Here is a 5,691-nt window from a genome sequence, read left to right as displayed (position 1 = left end):
CTCGGGGGTCGCGGCCGCTTTCGGGGGCCCAGAGTTGTTCAGGTTTTTCGGGTGTTGAAAATGGTGCCCTGCTTTACTAGCAGAGTGAGCATATCCAGTGTGAGGGGTGGCAGAGTCACTGGGTCCTTGCGGGACCTCGACTTGTAAAGAGACAAAATATTTAAGCTGTGGAGAAACCCAGGGATGAACAAACAAGTCTTCAGTGGTGAGAGTCTTTTTTACCTCAGCCCTGAGGATTAGCTCTTGTTATTAAGGGTCCCCACTGCTAACAGTGGAGGGAAAAAAACAAGACCTAAGAGAGCTTCCCCCCTAATAAGTGAACTGCTGTGTAAGGAAATCAGTGCAATTACTTTGTAGTTATTAGGGCATACAAATAAAACTATTATAAATGTAACTAAAAGTAAGATGCTGTAACAAGCAGGAGACAGGGGCCCAGTTCTTTCAAATCAGATCAATTAAAGATCAAATCCAAAGATCTTGTTAGGGTTTGGTTAAGAAAATAGGATTTAAAGTAAAACTGTAGGATGACCCAGAATGTGAAAGGGATATAGAATTTCTCCCAGGTGATGGGGGATAGAACAAGGGGAAATGGCACCAAGCTGTGCCAAGGGAGGTTCAGGTTAGAGATAAGGAGGAAGTTCTTTACTGGGAGGGTTGTCAGAGGCTGGAACAGGCTGCCCGGGAAGGTGGTGGAGTCACCATCCCTGGATGTATTTAAAGAGCGGGTAGATGAGGTACTTAGGGATATGGTTTAGGGGGTAGACAGGAACGGTTGGACATGATGATCTCAGAGGTCTTTTCCAACCGAGCGATTCTGTGATTCTGTGATGTAAGTGAGCCTGACAAGACAAAAGTGTTCTATGTCAGCGTAGTGTCCCAAAATCTGGGACAGCAATTCAGCAGACCACCCCTAGCTGTGTAGCTGCTTGGTGTCTTGACAGTCTAGAGATAGAAAAACCTAAGTAAAATCCTCTCTTACCTGTTTGATCAAAAACAGGAAAGTGGCCTCATACATAATGATTAACTCAGAATTAATTTTAACGGCTCCTTCCACAAAGAAGACTTGTGTAGACTAAGGAATACTTGTTCTTTAAGCGTGTTTTGAAGTTTAACTTGCATCATCAGTCAGTTTCAGTTCCAGAAACCTTCATATGGTTACTTTCCCCTTTATTTAATTCTAGATTTTTACATGGATTTTTCTAAAGCATTTGCTAACCACCTATGGAAACCATGGTCTTGCCAATTAAAACCCAGAAAGAAACTTCATTTTTTAGTGGTGTACTGTGGCAGGTCATGCTGATGCATTTCTAAGTGCATTTCTTTCATCAATCTCATTTCAACAGAACATTTCTGGTGTCCTGGTATATGAAGCCAGTGCTGATCTGTAATCAGCAGTTAGAGGTGGTGAAAACCCTGGACAAAGCTGCTATTGCTTTGCCAAAGAAAGCAAAACTAAGCTAGGAATTATGATCTAGGGACATATTACTGCAGCAGCAAGAGTGTAACTCTAAAAAGCAAAGTACTTTTACAGTGGTTTTACTCACTGGCAGAGAGGTGGCAACTTTGGAGGATGTCACAGTACAAATCTGAGCTGGGAAAGCACTGTGTAAGGGTGTGCAATTAATAAGCTGTACTGAAGTCTAATCTGGAAATGAAATTGGACATGTCAGTATTTTAAATTTCATTTTATTTTCATTTCCTTTGCTGCTTATCCCCTAAGAAACAAACAAAAAAAAGTTTTCTTCCTAATCCATTATTCCCAGGTTACTAATCACCTTAGTTAATTTTAACTCAAAGTAATGGATTGCACTAAGCTGTATGGACTATTAAAGCTCTACCTAAAGCTTTAAGTGGTGCATTCCTTTATGCAAGGATTAATATTTTCCTTCAGGACCTAACCTGTAAAAACTATTAGTTTGACAACAAACTCCAGCACCAAATACCTACCAGTCCTCTTTTATAGGGAAATATATGCCTCTATTTTAAATTTATATATAAACAAAACTTATATCTAAAATAACAGAAAAACACTTATTTTCTGGATAATTTTAAATACTGAAAGCTTTATCATTTGCCTGCTGTACTACAGAAGTAAATAGGTCTCACTTGCTTCAGAAATGAAGTTTGTTTACTAATACTGCTGCACAAAAATTGTCAAGGCAAAGTGAAGTAATGTATTAATTTACATTGCATTCCAGATACTATTTTCAAATCAATGTGATTGTGTATGAAGTTACCAGTGATCTTTCAGTCGTTAAGCACAGATTAATTGACCATTTATACTGATTGTTGTTACTAGCTCAAAGCAAGCACAAAAGATGTTCTGAAGTTTATGACAGAAGGTGAAGTCTTCCTTGCATGTTCTAACACATTAATCTCATCCTGAAAATATTTTTACAATGTAGGTTCTACAAGCCTTGAGCATGGGAAGTTCTTCAGCATCAGTCCCGGAGGTCGCTGCTCATTTTACAGCTCCCATCATATAATCACTGCTGAAGATTAGAAGATGAGAAAGTTCCTGGGCTTTAGTCATGGATTAGGTGGCACAGTATGAATTGTTTTGGTGGATGACTCAAGGTTAAGGCTGAGATGTGCATCACTCGTAAGGCTCAGGCTGGATGGGGACAGTAGAATAGATTACCTGCCTGGACTCTGAAATTCTCAGCTCTGCTGTCTTACGTTGTGTGGTATCCTCTAAGTAGCTCTGGAGCTGGATTAACGTGGAGCAACTCCCCTGAGACTTCCATAGCTGTGTTTGGAAGCTGAGCTGTTGAAGTGTGCTTGCATGTGTAAGAGACTTTACTCACTGACTCTGTTAAATTGAAGGGAAGTGTCTGCTTGAGGAGGTTACTACAGAAACCTCACTCTTTCTGATCAAAATCCTGGAAGAAACTTGATTGTTTAGTGTAGTGTTGTCACAGTAACTGTGATTCTGAGTGCATTTATTTCATAAAAATTTACACAGCATTTCTGGCAATGTGACTATATGGGATTAATGGTGACTGATAATGAGCAGTTAGTGCCGGTAAGTATGGAAAGTGCTGTCAAAAAAGGGAAACTAAGGCATGGATTGCTTCTGGCACTATGGTGTAGGGATATATTGCAGCAGCAAGAGCTTGACACCAAAAAGCAAAGGAATGACTAGAGTTATCTACCCAAGAGCAGGGGTGGTCAGCTGAATTGCTGTCCTGAATTTTGGGTCACTTCCCTGATGTAGGACCCTTTTGACTTGTCAGGTTCATCTACATTCGATATCCCTTTCCTGTCATCCTGCAGCTTTACTGCACCCTTTAAATCCTGCTTTCTAATCTAACCCTAACATCATCTTTGGATTTGATTAATTGATAGATCTTATTTGAATAACCTGCTCTACTTCATAGATTGTATACTGCTTTATAAAAGAGCTGTTTGTAAGGCTGTGTTAATGAAAACTGTTTAAAAGACTCAAAATCTGCACATTAGCTGTTTGTATTGTGTATCATGTCTGCACATTTAACAATGATTTTAAAAACTACACGAATAAGCTCACAAGCAAAATGCTCTACTTTTTTGCTTTCTAATAGAACCTGATCTGCTACATTCATTTAAAACTGGACAATTAGGAAAGAATTACTAGTTGGAGTATTCTAGGTTGGTGGCTATTACAATTTCACAATGACTTCAAGATCTTTATATTTGTAAATTTAGGTTTCTAATCATCGTATTTGAGACGCTTTAGGCTGTGAACTGAGTATACCTGATGCAGTAGTTTTACATGTTTATGTTTGCAAACATCCTCCCCCATCAAATCTCTGAGAGTTACCTATTCTGCTGATTGCAAAGGGATGTTAATTCCTAAGCCAATTACACCACACTATCTGCATCACTTCACATGGAGTGTTGCACAAAAAGATGCTGCAGTTGGTGCCAGGTCTCTTGTAGCTTCCAATTTGCTTTCCTTGAGATAAAACTCCTGCAGCTGACCCTGCCCTGTTGAAAGAGAAGGATCTAGTGTCTCAACCACTACCAATGGGCAGAAGTTACCAGGAAGCTTCTTCCACCTTGCAATTGTGAAAGCATCTAGACAGAGTATGTTTGTTATTTGCTTGTAATTTTCAAGGCAAAGCATTGGCCCATAGTACCACTCATAAAATAGTGCTTGGGTCCTGCAGAGTTAAGTAGCTGTGGCAGGACTTTGAGAGCTTTCAGAAGAAACCTATTTATCAAGTCAGCTTGCCACTTTGTCTTTCCACTTTTTAAGAGCATGTTATTTTTGCAACCTGTACTTCCCTTTCAATCTAGTTTAATTCTTCAGAAGGATACTGCCTACCTTTCAGAGAGGGCAAACAGCTAAAAATTCCTTTTCTCTCAATATGTATACATCTGAAATGTTTAAATGTCATAAAACAAAGGAGATTTTCAACCTTCAAATATTAAAATTCATCATTGTGGAATTACATCAGTCTTAAGTAATTAAAAAAGCCCAAAATGTTGAGAACTAGCAGTAAGGGATTATTAATTATGATTATTATTTATGATTATTAGCATAGGCAGAAGTGAGTTATGAAATGTATGTAAATCAGTGGTTTATGTTTGACTACTTCCTCTATGATTCGACCTAAATTATCCATTAGGGTAAGCTGCTGATCCATTTCAGAGCTTGCAGAAGTGGTTTCTTACATGGAAATGAAAATGTGAGGATTGGAAGAAAAAAATAGGTGTAATTTCTATATATTTGACTTTACGTAGCACTGAGGCTTGTAGCTGAAAAAGGCAACTGGAAAGTGCTCCTGGGTCCAATAGTGCAGATGCAGGATTATGTCTTCAGTGTGCAAGAACATTATATTAGTATTATAATACAATACATATAGATACAAATAAAAAACAAGAAGTACAACTTGTAAAAAATATTATTCTGAATCAACGTATCTACATTATACACATTATGCATGGATTTTATCTCACATATGTTTCCAAGTTTACTCACAACAGTTCAAGCAATGACTTTCTGACTTATTCTTGTGTTTTGAATTGTGAGTCATTCTTGCATCTGTATTATATTATTATTATGGATTAAAGATGAAATTAGGTATGGGATCTTGTTAACAGAGCTATACTAAATACAGTGCCTGTCCAATTTATATTTTTCCAAAAGGCTGGGACAGAGAGGGGTTATTTAGAAATTTACCAGACCATGGCTGAAGAATTGCCAAGTAAAACAGTTGTATAACAAAGGCTAGAGTGTACTATGAGAATACTCTTTAAATTTATAATAGTTACATGATGTGCCTACGGCTTTTTTTATAGTAGAAACAATTACACAAATCAAACAATTCGTTCTTTTTAGTCCCATGGTGCTCGTATTGCCAATAAGGAGGGGCGCTGGAAGTGGAAAATATTTTGTTTGACAGGTTTTTTTAAACAAAAAATCCTTTTCAAAATGAAGGTTATACAACTTGTATAATTTTGAAAAACAGAGAAGAGAAGTTGAAGACAGTTTGGTCCCTGAGTAAGTATCTGGAAAACTACTAAAATCTATACAATTGTTCCCAAGGCCACCTTTCCCCATCGCTATCAACAGACACATTTATTTCTGAGCTGCAGGGACAAGCCACGCCCAGTAAAGCATAATCCTTAAATTACTTCATCATCATTCCAGTTCAAGCCAGGGCTTTAATTAAGGGGCTCCTCCAGTTATATACCATTGCAATG

This window comes from Mesitornis unicolor, unplaced genomic scaffold (genome assembly GCF_000695765.1).
Source record: "Mesitornis unicolor isolate BGI_N332 unplaced genomic scaffold, ASM69576v1 scaffold21658, whole genome shotgun sequence".
NCBI classification, from domain to species: Eukaryota; Metazoa; Chordata; class Aves; order Mesitornithiformes; family Mesitornithidae; genus Mesitornis; species Mesitornis unicolor.
The sequence above is the reverse complement of the archived record's forward strand: the minus strand, read 5'-3'. Positions refer to the sequence as shown.